Source organism: Perognathus longimembris, chromosome 4, assembly GCF_023159225.1.
Source record: "Perognathus longimembris pacificus isolate PPM17 chromosome 4, ASM2315922v1, whole genome shotgun sequence".
In the NCBI taxonomy this organism is placed as follows: domain Eukaryota; kingdom Metazoa; phylum Chordata; class Mammalia; order Rodentia; family Heteromyidae; genus Perognathus; species Perognathus longimembris.
The window spans coordinates 69,299,306-69,319,830 of NC_063164.1; the positions used below are offsets into that span (position 1 = coordinate 69,299,306).

The following is a 20,525-nucleotide window of genomic DNA, read 5'->3' on the forward strand; positions in this document are numbered from 1 at the left end:
ATATTTCTAATGCCTCATGTAATATCAATTATTAATGAGATAATGAAAACATATAATGAAAACATATGAAGAGCCATATAAAAATGATTAGCATGATTTTAACTTCTTGGACTCCAGTTATTTCTGTGCAAAAATTTGTATATATAAATAAAGCAAATAACTCCTTTTTTTACCCACAGATATTACAGATTCTGTCTTTCAGATCTTAACTTCTACTAAATGGTGTCTTTACTGTGATTAGGGACCTTAAACTCAGAATTGTCTTGCTTCAGTTTCTCACATACTGGGAATGTAAGTGTAAACTATCATGCCCAGTGAAACTCTGACTTTTTAATGGTAGGATTTTAGATTTGAGAACTGAAAGATGTTAGAGTAACACTTAGAAAACATTAATAAAATTGTGATCCTTAAATTTTTAAATTTTTACTGTAAAGATGATGTACCAAAGGGTTACAGTTACATAAGTCTAGTAGTGTTCATTTTATTCACATTTGGAATACCCAAAATGTATTTGTATTTTTCCCTTTAACTTAATTGATCAGATAATTTTGAACACCCTGTTATTTCCTTCTCTATTTTTGTAAAAACTATGTATTTGACATAGATCTAAAATAGATCTGAACTCAAAAAGAGCTACAAAAATAGGACAGAATTCTTAGTTTACCATTCATCTAGCTTCTCCCAAACCCAAATCATAATGTTACAGGATCACAGGACATCGCTAGTATAGGTATGGTATTATGAACTCACACACAGAACTTAACCATGTTTCACTGGATTTTAAATGATGAGGTTGTATCACAAGTATGTATTCAACACACAAAATAGTTCTAGCACTACAAGGAAAACTCCTATGCTAGTCCATGAAAGTCACACCTTTTCTCAAGCCTAATTCCTATAACCACTAATCCACTTATGTAAGTTTGTCATTTATATCTATGAAAAAGAAACACATCCTATACAGCTTATTGAGATTGGCCTCTCTGTCTCCCAAGATGCTCTTGTGATCTATTGAAGTCATTGATTATAGCAATTTTTTTCTTATTCCTATCCTACTATTTATTAGTAATATTCCACAAATGGTTGTTTTTTTAAAATAATAAACCTTCAAATTCATATCCACAACATCCTATAAAGGATGACTCTTTGGAATTATAATCCTAAACTCAGAAAGAAGGCTCCTAAAGCCTAGGATGAAGGAGACATTCTTATTTTTTGTACAAACCTGCTCTCACGTGATCTAGCTCTCATTTATTTTAACTTACGAATTTTGTTATGATGATGGTGCTTCAAGTTTCTAGTTGGTTTCCTTGGTTACCTTGGCTACTTCTTTGTTTTCCATTCTTACTGTGAAAATCAAGATTTTTTTTTCAGTATTGAGGTTTGAAAATGAAGTTTTATATTTGTTTGGCAGGTTATCTATGGTTGAGCTACAATTGAGCTACAATTTCATCTTTGTGTGTGTGTGTGTGTGTGTGTGTGTGTGTGTGTGTGATAATTATTCTGAGATATATCCTTGATTCTCCAATTGTAGATTTTCTTTTCTTTCCTTTCCTTTTTTTGTGTTAGTTATGGGACTTGAACTCAGAGCCTGGAAGCTGTTTCTGAGCTCTTTTGCTCATGGGTAGTGCTCTACCATTTTGAGCCTCGCACCACTTCTCAATTCTAGGTTTCCTATCCTAACTGGGATGATAGGCTTGTACAATCACACTTAACATCTTTCTGTTGAGAAGTAATCTTGAAGACCTCTCTGCCAGGATGGTCATGGATCTCAATCTTCCTAATCTCATTTCACATATAGTTTAGGATGACAGGTACACACAACCTCACCCAGATTTTTGTTTAGCAGGGGTTTTGTGAATTTTCTAGCCTAGGTTGGCCTCCAATTGTGACCTGCCTATTCTCAGCTTTCTAAGTGCTAGAATTACAGGTGTCAGCCAATGTGCCCAGATAGAGATCGAGTTGCTGATAGGTTGAATTTGAGATTTTTATTGGATAGTCATGTGGCAATGGTAAGGGGGCTTATTTTATCTGGATTTATAGGACAGGTCAGGGCTGTTGAATTTGATTGTTGCTGACATACACTTAATCATTGAAATCATGAAACAGGAAAGATAAACAAGACAATTCTTTGAGCGCTTCAGTAATCTGGGGTTGGGAGAGAAAGAGGAGAACTGGACAGAGTAGTAAAAAAGGAGTGATTTAGGAAGAAGAAAAACTCAGAGTTGATATCTATGAAATGAAGTCAATGTCAAAGATCAAAGATCAAAGGTTAGTGGTCTCCAATGTGAATGATGTCCCAACTAAGATGAGGCCTGAATATGACCTAGTGGAAATCTTTGTTGGCCTGGATAAGAGATGATTTGGGGTGGGTGCCAGTGGCTCACGCCTAAAATTCTAGCTACTCAGAAGGCTGAGATCTGATGATTGCAGTTGAAAGCCAGCCTAGGAAGGAAAGTCCTGAGACTCTTATCTCCAATTAACCACCTGAAGTGGTGCTGTGGCTCAAGTGGTAGAGGGCTAGCCTTGAGCTGAAGAGCTCACGAAGAGTGCCTAGGCCCAGCGTTCAAGCACCATGGCCAGTGAAGAGAGAGAAAGAGAGAGACAGATAGATAGATAGATAGATAGAGAGATAGAGAGAGAGAGAGAGAGAGAGAGAGAGAGAGAGAGAGAGATTTTATTTGGTTGAGCCAGATTAGACAAAGTCCTTTTGAGACTTTAGTAAAGAATGAGAAAAGGGTAACAAGATATTCAAAACAGATAAGAGGAGAAATGAATACAGTGTAGTTGGGAGTAGTGTGGTGGTTCACACCTACAATCCCAAAGTAATGGCAAGAGGATCATGAGTCTGTTAAGGTAGCCTTGACTATATCATAAGATCCTGTCTCAGAAACAACAACAACAACAAATAACAGGAAGAGAAGAACATAGTTTAATAAAGTTTATGTCATCTAGTGTCCTACAATTTCAGTCTCATCACACTAAATAAGAAAGATTGCAGGTGAACAAATGTGATAGTGATATTCACTAAACTGTGTTGAAAATGAACTGTACAGCTTGTGGGGGAGAAGGTCTGGGAAGGAAAAACTGGGTGAACATGAGGGAAGAGATGGCACTGTTCAGAAAGAAATATACCCATTACCTGACTTATGTAACTGCAAGCCCACTGTACATTACCTTTACAATAATAAGTTTTTAAAAAAGATTTTATAGATCAAAACAAAACAAAAAAGAAAGATGGATACAACCTTCATAGAAACCTCCAAGTAACTTTTTAGTGTGCTTTTTTTTTCTTCCAGAACTGGAACTAAAATGTTAACAAGTTTTACGTTTGAATTCTGAAAATGGGCACTGTTGAACTTCATCCTTCCTTGTCACTCTGCTGTTTGCCTGATGGGTTTGCTCCCATCTGTACCCTTCCTTCTAGCCCTAGGATAGAGTGAACAGACTGACTCCAAAAAGTCTCACCACACTTCTGTCATTGTGCCTCATCCCAAGTGTCCACCCTGAGGAATCTTGCAAGGAATCCAACAATTTTGAAAGAACAAGTTACCTGTCCCAGCTGTATCCCGGCCTGTATAGCTCCTGTGAACACAATCACCCATTGTGTCTGCAAGGCCCACTAAAAGAAAGAAATAGCCGGGTGTACCAGTGGATCATGCCTGTAATCCTAGCTACTCAGGAGGCTGAGTGCTGAGGAACAAGGTTCAAAGACAGCCACTTAACCACCAAAAAACTAGAAGTAGAGCTGTGGCTCAAGTGGTAAGAGTGAAAAAGAGTGAAAAAGAGTGAAAAAGGCCGTGTGTGTGTGTGTGTGTGTGTGTGTGTGTACACACAAAGACCCAAAAACCTTAGCTGTATCATCATCAAGTACTACTTGTTTAACAGGTCAAAAGTGAAGTATTGGTTAGAAACTAAACAATAAATAAAAAATTCTTTTTCTGTTCTTTTCTCTGTTAAATGCCAATATTTATATCTGCTGCAGTGAAGCACATTTCTTCTCAAAAAGAAAATGCAGAATCCTAGCATATTTCTTACTCTTATCTAGGACAATGATTTAAAGTATGTAGAAGCAGCTGTCTCCACAGCACCTCCCTACCCCCACCCCAACTCATTTTAATACCAACATTATTATCATGATGGCATGGTGGTAATAAGGGGGTCTTGCTGCTGCTTGCTCCTCTTTTAAGGAGCAAACTGTGATGTCAGCATGTCACTAACACACTAGATATGTATCTCTAGAGGTTGCCATGGCAAATGTGGAACCTGAGCCTTCCTAATGAGCCTTAGCTGCAGTTCCTGACAGATGAAGTATTCTCAGACATTTCCTGAAAGGCTCTATGTTGGCCTCTCTAAGCATCACTGTGAAGGCATTTGCTTTCATTTCTGGGGGTAGATTAGCACTGGGTGGGAGTGGGGGTGAAGCCTCCCTTAGGCAGGAAGTGTCATTTAATCTGACAGGAATTTCTAGGGCTGGAAAGGCATCAGGTACAAGAGGACACTAAGGAAATATGTTAAGTTAAAAGCCTGTTCCTGGCAGTTTTATGATAAATTATTCTACCTTCCTCCTTGAACAAACAAAGCAACTTCCAAAATGAAGGGCGTTTAGAACAATTTCATTTCATTTATTTTATTTGTTCCAGTTCTAAGGCTTAAAACCAACCAAGGCCTGGGCACTGTTTCTAAGTTTTTTTTTTTTTGGTTTTGTTTTTTTTTTTGCTCAAGGCTAGCACTCTACTACTTGAGTCACAGCTCCACTTTCAGATTTTTTTTTTTTTTTTTTTTTTTTTTTTTGGTGCTCACAGACTTTTCTAACTGGGCTGGTTTTGAACCTTTATCCTCAGATCTCAGCCTCCTGAGTAGCGTGAGCCACAAACAACTGGATATTTTTATATCAACAATGGTGCAGACTGTTAAGTTGGAGAAGAGAGGCCAAGAATTCTAGGGCAAGTAAGAAGTTCTCTGAGGTTACTTCTTGTTTTTCTTTGTAGGTTAATTTTGTTTTTGTACCGAGAATAGTGAACAAATTGTCCCTTTGGTCAAGAGACAAATATGCTCACGACAGTGTATGTTGTCAACACAGCAAAGTATTCATCCAGTGTTTCAATCCTTTATCTATTGCTAAGAACAGTAGCATAGAATTCATAAGTTATATGTAAAAGAGATTTGTCTTGGATAATAGTTCTGATCCATGGTCAAGGAGTTCAGGAAGGTCTTATGATTGGCAAAGTCTTGAGGCAGAACAAGGCATCCAATGGAAAAGATAGAAAGCCCATAGAAACCAAGAAAAAAGCTGGCTTTTGTAGCAGATGCATTATTGTGATAACCCATTCACCCATTTTCTCATTAATTGAATGAATGCAGTAAGTCTATTCATTAGCTCTAATTATCTTACCACTTCTGTTCAAGACTCTTCTCTTCTCTTCTTCTTTTCCTTTCCTCTTTTCTATCCCCTCCCCTTGTCTCTTTTCCTCCCCTCCCTCCTTCCCTCCCTTCCCTCCCTCCTTCCCTCCCTCCCTCCCTCCCTCCTTCCCTCCCTCCCTCCCTCCCTCCTTCCCTCCCTCCCTCCCTCCCTCTCTCTCTCCCTTCCTTCCTTCCTTCCTTCCTTCCTTCCTTCCTTCCTTCCTTCCTTCCTTCTTTCCTTCCTTCCTTCCTTCTCTCTCTCCCTCTCTCCCTCCTTCCTTTCCCTCTTTCTTTCAAAATAGGACTTTACTATGCTGTCCATGCAGACCCCAAATTTAGGATCTTCCTATCTCAGCTTCCCAAGTCCTTAGATTACAGGTGTGGACTACTACCCATCTGTAATCATCTTTTAAAGGTTCCATCTAATAATGAGGTTCCATTTCATAATGAGGTTTAAAAATCAACATGAATGGAGGGGAGAATCAGCAATAGGTAAATATTATTTTCATGTATCAGAGCTGTAACATTTCTTTTGAGTTAGCCTTCAATTATTTGTAAGGTTTAGAACCTGAGATAATATCTCTGTTTAATTTGTACTGGGGCTGACATGAACTTTGTAAAGCAGAATAGAATAATAACTACTTAGCATCACAAGAACAGTATGTGAAATAATAAACTTGCTTGCTTTACTTACGGTTTTCTCTTGCTTATGCTCATTTCCTATAGGTTTTCAGCAATAAGACAAGCAGAAAAGTTTCAGGTGGCAGTGGTTTAAATGGTTGGGGGGATTTTGGATGATCAGTCGTGATTCTCATGATGAAACAACTAACATTCAAATCAGACAGGAAAGGGAAGGTCCTGGGCCTTACTGCCATCAGGGACCAGACTCAGACTGGAACAGGTTCTCCAAAGTGAAATGGATCATAGTATTTGTGGCACAGCAAAATTTGTGTACCTCCAGCTACTCTTAACTTGGTTTTAACCCATGGAGATATGTACTGCATATTCCTTGAATACTGCAAAAATAACCCATCACTGTCACTCTAAAGCAATATCTTAAATCTAAAACAGTGAGGAGGATATTTGGAACAGGGTATTCTCAGTACAATACCACTGTTTGCCCTTGTTGGATGATATTACTTTTTCTCCCTATGTCCTCAATAAGGCCTCCATTCATTTAGGATATATGGAAAATGCACAATGTTCTTGTTCTCATAAATTCATGCAAACTGCCACATCTTAGCAGTAATTGAGTTTATTGGTCACACATGGGTGACAAGTTTGGTCTGAGACAGTCCCACTTATATATGGACAGGTTAATTTCATGAAGGCTATGATTTAATATGTCCATTAACAATCTTGTAATAGGGCAAAATCAGTCGACCTTAGAGAAGACTGAGTGTTCGATTTTGGATTTGTAAGTGTGATCACCACACCTACTGAAAGAACTTTGGAAAGCCATCAAACCACTCAAGTTCAATGACCTGCTGACTCATGGCATGCTTTGGGAGTGGGCTCCTTCCTGGGGCTCTCAGTGGCCTGAACTCTTGAGGCTACTGTCGGTTCTAGAGTATTCATTAATTTCAGTAACCTACTAAGACCCAGGTGAGCATTTACCAAGTAATCCAGCTCCTTAATGGATATAACCTCAGTTCATACAATCTAGGAGGAAAGAAAAATTTGCGTTTGATTGGAAAAATATAGTGTCATGTTTGGAATATCTGCTCAAGCAGGTGTTTACAAATCCAACTGAAGCACTCCACTGAATATTGTAGAGTTCATTTTTAATATGAAATCCTCTTTTCATTCTCTTTAAGTGTTAGGGTTTATGTATCTGAGAGGTCATAATAATGGGTATTTATAAGAGAAATCCTATAATTTTGTGTCAAGGAGTTATTATGATTATTTTTGGCAAATGAAATACATCTTTGTTTAGGTTCTGTGATAGGCTTTTACTTTCCACAGTGTCATAAAGAGCTAAATAAAATGCACCCCACTTTAGCCATAGAAATTTAAGTCAAAAAAGCAATAAAAGTCTGCGTTTGTCACAGAAAGATATATATATATATATATTTTTTTTTGGCCAGTCCTGGGCCTTGGACTCAGGGCCTGAGCACTGTCCCTGGCTTCTTCCCGCTCAAGGCTAGCACTCTGCCACTTGAGCCACAGCGCCGCTTCTGGCCGTTTTTCTGTATATGTGGTGCTGGGGAATCGAACCTAGGGCCTCGTGTGTCCGAGGCAGGCACTCTTGCCACTAGGCTATATCCCCAGCCCCGGAAAGATATTTTTGACACAATTCTAAGGGGAGTAAGATGGAATCAGGGCTCTCTGGAGAAGGAACACATTTCTTATGTGATGAAAACATTATATCTGCATTGGCTTTTCCTTGAATTCAAGTATCAGATCTGCTAAAGAGACCCTGGGAAAAGCCCACTGCATGCCAGAGCTAAGGAGGAAAGATGGGCTCTAATTTGCCTCAGAGGTAGGCCAGGCAAGGTGGTTTTTTTTTTTTTTTTTTTTTTTTTTTTTTTTTAGCATCCTCCAGGAATTTCCTCAGATGGTAGCAATTTCTTGCAACAATGTAACAGGCACATACTATAGACAGATTTGAATTGGTTATCTACAGATGAAAGGCTCCCCAGACCCTCGTTTCCTCTTGGATCCAGCATTTGATTGCTTGCTTTGTCCTTCCTATCTCTTTTCTTCACAATCTCATTGGCTCCTTTATCTTCTTTTTCAGAGCCTCAAGCTTATCTTTTAAACTGATTTATTTCTGATTTTAGGTCTGGGAAGCAGCTGGAATGAACAGAAGAAATACAAAGAGTGATTCTGGTTTTTTTTTTTATTGTCAAGGAGCAGATGCTGTGGCAGGTGCTGCTGGTAAGATATGATAATCAAACAGGCAAAAGGCAAAAGAAATGTACAATTTTATTTTTCCATCTTGAGAGGGCTCTTGATTGCTGATTTATCCACATGGTTAAAGGCAAAATAATAGTTGAGACATTTGCCTACAGTCTACAAGGTAGAAATATGAGGCAAAATTTGTATAAGTATTCCCACAATGCATGTTCATCTGGGAGGGCTAATGCCGTCTTCATACTGAAGTTCTTGTTACATTACATTTCAAGCTGTAGTGAAGCAGGAGCTGCACTGTGCCTTTTTGTTTGTTGCAGTGGTTCTGGAGCTCGAACTCAGAGCCTTAAACTTGCTTGGCGTACACTCTACTACTTAATCCCTATCTCCAGACTTCCTTTGCCTTGGTAATTTGCAAAGTAGGGTCTCATTCAGGCTGGCTAAGGAACATTCCTACTTGTGATCCCTTTCATTGCTGAGGATGACAGTCATTGGTCACTTTGCCAAGCCATTGTGCCTCCCCTGTAGCTTGGATTGCAGGTGAGAGACACCATACCCAACCACTGCCTGAGATGGACTCTTGTGAACTTTTATGCCTATGTTGACTTTGAATTGTGACCCCTTCATCTCATTCTCCAAGGAGCTAGGATTACAGGGCTGCACATTACCACTCTCAGCTTTGAATTTTTTTGGACTTTGGATAGAAGTTGTGTGTCTTTATTTTCTTAAGCAAGACTATTCTTTATATAAGTTACTAATGAAAAATATCCTGATTTAAAAATGGATGTCATTTGTAATGCAGCTGAACCAGTTTATTTGGTGAGACTCCCTGGGAGGGCATTTCACATTCACTCTTGCTTCAATTGACCCTTTCCACTTTCCCAGTGACAAACAAATCACAGTTGACTGAGAGCTTAGTCAGTGGTGAGCATGGACAGAGGTGCATGATGACTGACTATTGAAACTGTGGTTTAGAGGTTATGGAGACGATATGCTGAACCACAAGGCAAGCAGACTGGCTATGGCGCTAGACATATACAATGTCAAGAAACATTTGGAGGGCTGGGGATATGGCCTAGTGGCAAGAGTGCCTGCCTCATATACATGAGGCCCTGGGTTCAATTCCCCAGCACCACATATACAGAAAATGGCCAGAAGTGGCGCTGTGGCTCAAGTGGCAGAGTGCTAGCCTTGAGCAAAAAGAAGCCAAGGACAGTGCTCAGGCCCTGAGTCCAAGCCCCAGGACTGGCCAAAAAAAAAAAAAAAAAAAAAAAGAAACATTTGGAAGTGGCTCATTATTTAAATTAACCAGAAGAAAATAAATATCTATGAACTGCAATATGAAACTTGAATTTTTAACTTAAAGACATGGCTTCAAATGTAATTCTAAGAGACTGCTTCTAGTTGAATAAAACCATTCTTTTTTTGTTCTCTTGTTTTTCTTTGAGCATTATCAGTGTTAGTTAATATAACAATTTTGTCATAGTGAGTGCTTTACTAGGTGTCTTTTTACCCTGAAAAGCCAAATAATACCCTCATTCTATATGACACAGATCCCAGAGTCAGATAAAAAGGGTTTCATTGCTGGGCTAAGAAAGAGCTAATTTTCTAAAATTGGAACATTATCTGTCATGTGTTACGACTCTGTAATTATGACTATTATTCTCATTGGGAAAAAATGAGATATTTCAGGAGGGGAAAAGATTTTTATAAAAGGCTTTTAATATAAATGGGCAATTATATTGAAATACTGACTTTTGTACTTAGACACTGTGTTGTAGATACACTGTATTATATTTGATGTACATTTAGTAAATTATATGCACATAAAACCTTCAAATATATGAGTACTACATCCTTAAAGAAAAGACATGAGTAGTTTTGTGAAATAGATTTTTAAGAAATGAATTCACACCTTCCATGCTTGCAGAGATTTTATTGTTAATAATGCATTGTGTTTTTCTTTTTTTGTAAAGAATGAATCATTTTCACTTGGCAATGAGTTTTAACAATTTTTGCAAGAATGATTATGCTTTTTAAGTCATTTTTGGGGCTGAATAAAGGGCAGTGGTAAAAATAAAATTATAATCATGATTCATCTTTTTCTAGAAGATGAAGACAATACCGTAAATTGTAAAGAACTTTTTCTTCATGATGAGCTAAGGGCATTTATAAGCAGAAAACGTGTGTGAGCTGGGCACTGGTGGCTCAAGCTGTAATCCTAACTACTCAGGAGGCTGAGATCTAGAGAATCAAAGTTTGGCACCAGTCTGAACAGAAATGTTTACTGGCCTTTATCTCTTGGCTAGCTATGTGCCTCAAGTGGTCAAATTCCAGCCTAATAAACACAAGGCCCTGATTTAAACCTCAGTATTCCCCTCCGCAAAAGAGAAGAACTTGGGACTTTGCTGAGTTTAAGAAGTTCCCATTGGGTAACTGGAATGTTTTTCAGCATAATTTACCTCATATGTCCCACTCCCTTGCAAGAGAAAACCCAAGATTTGCAGGTCAGAAGATAACAGAAAGTTAAAAACATATGATATGAATCAGAGATGGAGTTTCTTTGCATTAGAAAGATAAAAAAGGGAGAAATATCTGGAGTGATCCATCTTAAACTATCTCATTCACCAAAGACTTACATGGACTATTAGTGACTCATTTCTTCTTCCTTAACCTTGGCCTTTTCCCTGGCAGAATTCTCCATCCCATAGGACAAATGGCATGTGCTTTTTTTTTTTTTATCAATGTTTTCTTCATTGTATTTTTCTCTTTCACTTATTTATTTTCTTTTATAATTTTTAGCATTAATTTATTGTACAAGAAGGTTACATTTTGACATATCCATATATGCATACAATGTTCCTTGACTGGATTCACTGTATTTTTTTCCTGAGGGAAGAAAAAATTAGAGCTTAAAGGAAGCTTAGCCCTTGGACCAGGATGAATGCTTTGTCCTGAGGACAGGTGGTAGACATTGTAGATGGGCTTTTAGTTGTCTGAGGCAGCACCATGAGAGTACTCAAACTTTCAGAATCATTATTCTTTATACATGTGTTGCTATAATTGTATCATATAGGTTTGTGTATTTTATGTGTAATGGAGGTCTGCATATAGTTTGAGGCTGAAGTTTGAGGCTTGCTTCAAACCTCAGACGTAAGATCCTTCTGCCTCAGACTCCAGATAATGGGATTACAGGCATGTGCCACCAAGCATGGCTGACAGTCTGGATGTCTATTATGCCTTTTATTCCTGTTAGTTAGTATCATGATAAATTATTAATTGCTCTATTCTTCATTTTTTACATTTGCATGAAGCAGGTAACATTCTTCCTCACTCAGCTTACACAGAAATGAGAAAATGAGAACCAAAGATGTCAAATATATGTACAGAACAAAAGTGTTCTATGCTTGTAGATGATTTCTAGAATGTCTCTTAGTCTTTCTAACAAAATCACCATTCCAGTTATTCAAGTAAAAAAAATCCCGTAAATAATTACCTGTGAAAGGTTATGTCTATTAACTTAAGTCCTTGGTAATATCATAAGTCCCTGATAAGTGGTCTCCCACTTATCACTTAGTGGCAGGAAATACCCAAGTGCAAATCTATGTTTACTTTACAGGAAGGATAAGGATGATGCATAATGTTAAAAAAATTCACAACAGACAATAAACTTCCTTACTGTTGGCAAATTTTTCTGTGGCTCAAAAAGTAATGATGACATTGTTGCTATGCAGCAGGGACATATTTAGAAATGACAAGTTAACCTCATTTTTAGTTTGTGTCCTGGTATATCTGTTTGTAGAATGTACACTGTACAGTGACAGGTCACAGGAGATCCAAAGAAAGGTAGAGAAAACAGAACGAGTTAGGTAAACTGAATACAAAATACTTGGGCTGGTTAGCCTGGAGAAAACACTGTGAAGAGTGATCTAATAATTGGCTTTTAGGAAACAACGAGATTGTTTTTGTGTGTGTAGGGCACACAATTGGTTCTCAAGAAATGTTTTACAAATCTATTAGAACTTTGCATGTCTCTTAGCATTTGAGACTAGATATAGAAAAATTAAGAAGGAAGGCCCCTGTCTAGCATATTGGTTCTTCTGACATCACATCCTATTGGTATCTAAATCATTTGAAAGAGATGAAAATATCTCTCATGGTTAGAGATACAACTTGATCCTAGATGGGATTAGAGATGAAATGACACGGAGGAGCAGGGTCTATAGCATGAGTGGAGAAATCTGATGATTGACACCAGGAAAAATCCCAGCCAGAAGGCAGGAACTGCTTAGCAGTTCTTGGTGTTCAGAGATGACAGGCCTGCTGTGGCTACTTGAAGAGATGGGCCTTCACATTAGCTAGATAAGAAAGAAACAAAACACACACATAATAAGCAGCTTTTTTTTTCTTATTTATTGTAAAAGTAAGGTACAGACAGGTTACAGTTTCATATGTTAGGCCTTGGGTACATTTCTTGTACTGTTTGTTACCTCCTCCCTCATTAGCAACTTTTCTTAATTGACACATGGGACAGACAGGCCTGGCAGACAGACAAGCTCAACCAATATCAAGATAAGACTGGCTTGTGGTCAGGCTGAAGAACTTGTCTTATGTTGTTTTAACTTACTAGGAATAATTTTCAGACTGCTAAGCATTATAAGAAAAGATATAGAAAGCATGAAAGGTCTGCTGTGGTTTTTATAGAATTTTCACGTTGTTAACACAGAGATGAGTCTGGGTTCATACTTCCTAAGGTCAGAGTCCTATAACCATGTGTCCAAATTCCACAATCAGATACCACTTAGTAGATCAGGTCAGTTGCAACTGTCTCTGCATGTAGACAGGTTTCTCCACCACAATACTGTTGATGGTCTTGATAAAGCATTAGACCAGATCTGATCACTTTCGACAATTGCCAAATTTATTTGAGAATATGACATAAAGAATGAAAAGGGTAAGAAACAAGATTTTGTAGGCATGATATTTTGCTGCATTTTCCTTTGTATTTTGGGTGTGGGGAGGATTTGAATTGCCATAGGATATAGTTAAAAAAATTATAGAACTTTCTATTACAAAAGACTGGAGAACATTTTTCCCTTAGTATTTCCAACCATTTTGACAAAAATCTAAGCAGCTAGCATGTTTCATATAGTAAATTACTAGAAGCTTTTTGAAAACCAAGAGTACGGTCACCTTGACTTTACTTTTTTTTTTACTTTGCTGTCCCTGATGATAAATCACTGCCTAAGGTGATCTAATATATACTTGTGTCTCAAGTCCATGTCTGTGTTGCAGTAATACAGAAAACACTCTTCTTCCCAGAGTTGGAGTCAATGGAAATCACAGGTTTACTTATAATGTGTCTTGGATTTGGTTCTGTAAAGGATTTAACTGTAAAAATTAGATTTCCATGAATGGCTTTGTACTAGTCAGAATGGAAATGAGAGTCTATGACTTATAAGGTCAGGGAAAGCAACAAATTCAAGATACATGGGAGTTGTGCCCTATATAACATAGTTAATGAAAAACAGTAACATTAAAATGTGTCCTTTGCATGCAGTGTATTACAGTGCCTTTTGGGCATGGTTGTAGTTGGTGAATCCTAACCTGGAACTGAAGCACTGTTGGGATGCACTATAGGCCACTGAACACAAGGTGGCGACTCTCTCTACATGTATTGAATCTGTAGATGCACAGTTGTTTCAGTGGGCAGTTTTGAGTTGAGAAGGGGGTGGGCAGGTAATAATTTTAATTCTGTGATCTTCTCTTTCATACATTTGTATGAGCTAAAATATCACCAATGACTCCAAAATCCATGTTATTATTGCAAGTGAGATGCAGCAAATTCTCAATAGGTACAATATCCTTGGGAAGCCAATAATCTCTAAGACATTATTTGCCTAGTCTTTTCACCTTAAGAATTTGATACCTAGAGGCTTTAAACATCTCCTGACTTGTAAAAATAATAGAAATATTGCCTAGGGGTTAACTAAATCACTTTATGATAAAAATGTAAGTGTGGTACTATTTTGCCAAATCTCACTAGTAGAAATGAGTAGAACCATGCAATCAAGTATATTTAAGGGAATAATTTCTGATGGGAACTACACTAGTTTCCTTAAATTTTAGATTTTAATATTATGAGGTTATATGGTTGTCTCATTGGCTCTTGTATGTTCCTGGTTGAAATGAACTCCTTTAATAAATGACTGATTAGCAAGAGAAAAACAAATACACAGGATGAGTAGTTCTCCAGGGAGTCACTTCAAATTTCAGCTTACATAGCCATCTTCAACAAATAAAGCCAAAAGAAACAAGGCAACAAATTGAAGAGAGGTAAATAAATGGCAGGTTGTGGCTGTTTAGCAAAATCCCCAAATGTAGATTCCACTGCTACCATCTTTAGGCTGGAATGGGTCCAATATTGCCTTTAATGGTTAACCTTTGTTCTCCCTTATAAACAGGGAGGGCAAGATATCTTTTGTCTTTGAAAATCTATTTTTTGCTTTTAGGCAAATAGTGGAAGAGCAGAGAGCTTTCTGCCATCTGCTCCTTACGAACTGCTGTCAGCTCAACAATCCTTCATATTTTGGATTAGCACGTTCTGGCTTCCCATCGGGTATTCCTCTCTTCGATGTTTAAGCTGCAATGTTCTTCAATCAGGAGCCTGTCTGTACAATGCCTTCTATAAAATTCCTGCTCCTGGCTAAGCTGCTTTAGAAGCAGCTCCTTTACCTTCCTGCAGCTTTTTGTGTCTTTCATGGAGTTTACTGTTTACCTGCATGACTGTCTTTCTGATAATTAGTCTCTTGTGGTAGGGGGAGAGGCAATTTAAACTTTACTTTTTTTGGTAGAACTTTTGTAACTTCCAGACACAAGCTGACAATGTGTCCCTCGTTCTATAGAAATGTAAATATCAAATTCTTCTCTGATGGGGAGCAAGCTTACAGACAGACACTGTAGAGATGGGCCCTTAGACTTGCTGTGCTCTGTATGTTCATCATTGTCTTAATGCCTTTCATGGACTGAATTGTGTCCCCTTCTATTAATATGTCCAAGCTATTTACAGGGTATTTACAGGGTGGAGTGTTTGGGAAGAGACTCAATTTATAAATGTTACAGTTGGAATAACATATCTTCCACAGACTTACATGTTGAGTTTTTGTTCCCAGCTGGTGGCATGTTCTGAGTGGTTGTGGAAAGTGTAGGAGGTGGGACCCCACTGGAGGACATAGGCCTCTGTGGGGTATATATTTGAAGGCTGGACCTCGTTTGTTCATCATGGATGGAGCTGTTCTGCTTTAGCTTCCTCAGCCTGCTGGACAAATCTTCTGAAACCACTAGCTGGGAGGAATCTTTCATCCCTGTAAGTTATTCTCTCAGGTAATTTGGTCACAGCAACGAAAAACTGATTGATAAAATAAGATCATGCCATTTGAGGATGAAAAGCATCCTCATCAGGCATCCAACCAGCTGGCACCTTGATTTTAACTTCCCATCTCCAGGCCTATTCCTGATGGTTAAAACATGGAACCAGTTATATATTGTTACAGCACCTTGAGCTAATACCATGCCACAAACTATCATACCGTGATATGATCTTATGTAAGAAAAGGAATACTTTCCGAAATAGATGAAGACAAATGTCAGAATCTCTTGCTAATGATCCAGCCATCTTACTGCTCTCAGGAACAGCACAGGTATTTAACTTTTCATTCTAAGTAAGTAGGAACTGTGTTCCTCCTGGGAACCAGAAAGGGTTGTTGAGGCTGCTCGGGTTAGTGATGTGTGCTGCATGAAGGTTGGTACCATGTGGACACTGGCACAGGCTACATTTGACTCACTTAATATGCATAACTTTTTGCACTCTTCATCTAGGGTGATATGTTTAAAATCTGAGCCTCTGAGGTAAATGAATTTGTGGATACAGATAAAATATTGAGGGCAGTTAATTAAAGTATGGTTTAGGTCAGAGAGAATTCCAATGGTGTAACTCCTTTGAACAACTGACCTATATTAAAAAAAAAAAAAAGAACACCAGGTAGCTGGAAATTGAGGTATTGAGGAGAGAGATTGACAGGAATGAGGAAAAGAAGAAATAGAGAATGTAATCATAATATTCAATGTATATGTGTGAAAATGGAACTAGGAAAATTAAACAGATGGGTGGAATTGGGAGAGATGGGGACAATGATGGAAGGAATGACATTCATCAAGATACATTGTACTTATAAACTGGCATGTTGAATGGTAACCTCTTAAAGATAATAAAAAATAAGAAACAAAAAATTTTGGGTCAGGAAATGTGTAACATAGGAATAACATGAACACTCATTGGTGGGCATCCTGTGTAATTTTAGCAGCTAAATCTTACAGTCAGCTGTTGACATTTTATAAGAAATTATTTGAATAGATGAATAGCACCTACATAAAGAAAAAAACCCTGAAAAATCCTTGACAAAAATCTCTGAATGTCAAATGCATTTACATTGCTCTGAGAGGGAAGACAGAAGCAAGAAGACACCCCACCCCCCCACCACTGGGAAGGGCAAACAAAGGCTTGCTAACACTCTCACTGCTATTATCAATCTTTTTCTCGAGGGCTAATGGCTCTGTACGAGACATGCACATTCATCTACCCACAACATCTGTGCAGAACATGGAATAGCGTATCTCTGGGTCTGTAATTGCTTGCCACCCTGAGCTGAGGAAAATGAACTCCTGATATTTGGGAAGAAACAGACATTGTTTCTTTATAAAGTGATGGGGATCCTTGTTGTTTAGTGCTATAAACTATTTTGTAGACAAAGAGAGAAGAAAAGCTATGTCTCTTACTGTTAGGATATCTAAGGAAACAGAGCCATTGTTTTCCCAAACTGTATTTGGTGCATAAAGCATGCTTTCAAGAAAAGGTTTCAGTTTCAAGTTTATAAACCTTCAGAATGGCTTTTAAAACCTCATGTGCTAGTAGTTACAAAATACTAGGGTTTTCAACATTTTTATTGTCTACAAAGGAGAGGACAAACAGGCTTCATTATCACTCTGTCCATGGGGAAAATTATCCTGTGCTGCAATAATCAAGTCCTCAATCAGTGGAGAACTTTGAGGACCTTGAAACTTAAAACACCCTGAATGCAAGCTCTTCCTGGTATTTTGAGATAGCTCCCTCTTTGTCCTTGACAGCCACGCTCCCTCTCCAGGCAGTACATGAAGTTGGTTCCCTTTGTATGGCTCCACATCAGCCTTGCTGGGACCCTAGAGGAAATACTCATTTCTTTTCTTTGTGACCGGGAAAATAAAATGGTAGTAACCTCAGATCAAGTGCTTCTTTTGGTTCTGCTTCTGAAAATTACAATTGGTCAGTGTGATGATGCCATCTTGTTTCTGGACTTTTCATGGTACCTATTCCTTTACAAAAACGAATGCCTCCAGTAAAAACAAAACGTAGCTGGCATAATGTGTAGAGCCAGGTTGTACAGGTATCAGCCAGAGTATGTTATTAGCTGATTTGGATTCTTCAATAGGAAAGCACATTCAATAATATATTAATAGGCATTTTTTGGCATGTACTTATTTTTAGTATTTTGTGTAGAGACAAAAAATACCATGCCTTGTGTGGGAGAATGATCAAAGTGGTGACACCGATCAAGATGTATTGTACTGATTTGTTGAATGATAACTTCTTTGTACAACTACTAAAAGATAATAAAAATATAATTAAAAATACATCATGGCCTGATTGAAACTTACATTCTAATGGAGAATGACAGAGCAACAAGCAAATAAGTTAAAAATTATAAAGCACTGGTAAGTGCTTTGTTCCATTTATGCATTACTATATTAAAAGAGTAACTAAGATAAGACCCAGGTTTCTGGACATCTTGGCCTAGCAAGTAGAAACCCCCAGATGCAAAAAAAAAGAAAGAAAAAAAGAAAAAGAAAAAAAAAGAAAGGTATTATTTTAGAGCATCTTGCCTCTTAATGATCTCCTCCTAGTTTGGATGTTTTTTTCATGACCATGGAAAGAGAGAGTTTACATAATAAGAGGGGACAATCAGAATTAACCAATCAGAATGTCACAGTATTTGACCATCAAAATGTTACCTTCTAAAACACCTAGTTATAAAAGTAACCAATTAAGGCACAGCCAAGGCAAGAAGAACCCTAGAGAAATGAAGAGACAGACCCACCCGAAGAAGAGACGATGGATGACTGACAGAGCAGTGCCAGCATTGATCTTTGGGCTAGGAACTTCTCTTCTGAAGAAAATTCCTCACACTCATCATCCATTGTCTTGGACTTGATTTATTGAATTCTTGAGACAAGAACTTGAGGAGGCTCAGTAGCATTGGCAGTAGAATTGCAACATTGGCAGTCATTATCTTCTGCTGAGCTGCAATACTAAGCAGGCATTGCTTGCTACAGGGTTGAAATCCAGTGATGTCTGCTGGCTGTTAAGCCAGAAAGGATTATGGGTTTTTCCCACCATGAGAAATAGCAGGAAACTTGGTATCAGTATAATTAGCCAGTCCCAAGCTTACTGCCTTAAAACAGCCATTTTTGTTTTGCTCTTGATTTTTTCAATTAGGAATATGGGAAGGATTTGGCTGAGTGGTGACCCCTGCTCAAATGGCAGAGGCTAGGCTTATGGAAAGGAGAATGTACCTCCAAGACAGTGAGCATACTCACTCTCGGTGTATGATCATACTTTGGTTTGGTTTTTCTCTTAGTATCTTATCCTCCAGGGCCTTTATAAATGATTTGAATTTCTTAAATAATGGTGCCATACTTATTACATGGCATGTTTCCTTCCCAAATTACAAAGCAAAGCTTGTCAAACTAGTTGAAAGTGGGCTTGGTACCATGCTATTTCTGGTGTAGTTTTCTGATCATATCACTCTTCAATGTCCACTTAATTCAAGATGAGATTGAGAAATCAATTCTACTTCCTCATGGTGGGGTGTGTGTGGCAAAGGTACATTTCTGAAGAGCAGTGTATAAGAACTATTTTTGTGTCCATCTTTGAAATTGCAATCTACCATATGCTTGAAGAAAATGAAGTGTGCAAGAGAATGTATAGGGCAGAGAGAAAGATTGAAACTCACCCTAGTTAGGATACCAGCCACAAGAAGGAAAAAATTTCAGTCAAGGGTGCAATAAGTTTTACTTTAAGCAATTTCACATGGAAATGCACACATAATACTCTATAAATGATCCTGATGCAAGATGAGGAAAGGCCAAGTTAAATGATAGATATCCACTAGTTTTGTTTATGAACTTTCTCTTAAGTTCATCCTTAATCATTTACATGCTTCCTTTTGCTGGAGGTGATATGTTGCGATGTCTTATCAAAAATGATGTTGCCCATAAATTCTCATGTTTCAAGTACCTGGAGCAGAGCTGAGTATGAGCAGCACTATGGGATGGAACAGAGAGCCTTTCAAGGTACCTTGAAATAATGGCCATTAATATTATTGCAAAGTCATTATTGATCACAAATTCTTTTTTTTTCTTATTCCCAGCCCCTCACTTCCAGTTTCTTTTTGTTTTTTTTCCTCCTTTTTTATTAATTAAATTTTGTTGACAAGGTGTTGTGCAAAAGGGGTACAGTTACATAATAAGGCAGTGAGTACATATCTTGTGATATCTTACACCCTCGCTTTTCTTTCCCTTCCCTAGATCAGGTAGGCATATATACAATACCCAGTGTACCAAAATCATATACAGTAACCACGTGGTGTACGCCAAAGGAAATTCACCTAGAACTTTAAATGTAACGTCAACAATAGAGTCCTCTTGTGTCCTTCTCTTGGAGTTGTTTTTGCTTATCCCTGTCTTATATGATCATATGTACATAGCTGTTGAGCTATTGTGATCCACTGATAGATCTTTTCTAGGTCTATTTGATCACAAATTCTTTAATGCTTCTTGGGAAGCTGTGTATACCTTTGGCAGTTTAACAGGTAATTTAATGATTTAGGACATTCTTTGATGTTTCTAGCATTCTTTCTGAATTATCTGAGGCTTTAAGGAAAAAAAAATTCCAAAATGTGTTGCATCATATCTGTTTTATTACTGGTTTTCATGTTTTTCTTGTTTACTTTTTTCCTTGTGATACATGAGAATTTGGAGAGGGATTTTAAAAATGTACCATTCTATCCTTCATTTTTGGAGATTTGGGTTTATAAATTAGTTTGGCATGAGTCCTGGGCATCTGTACAATGAACACATTCAGAAAGTGCTGAGGTAGATGCTCAAAAGACTTACAA

The 20,525-nt window shown here is 37.9% G+C and overlaps 1 long non-coding RNA gene across 1 annotated transcript; it reads left to right on the forward strand.

Moving 5' to 3' along the window:
- Positions 1–14,500: 14,500 nt before the first annotated feature.
- LOC125350015 lies at positions 14,501–17,871 on the forward strand. The gene is made up of 3 exons (XR_007210665.1): positions 14,501–14,592; positions 15,402–15,622; positions 16,858–17,871. It is a non-coding gene; the product is annotated as an uncharacterized LOC125350015 (long non-coding RNA).
- Positions 17,872–20,525: the final 2,654 nt, after the last annotated feature.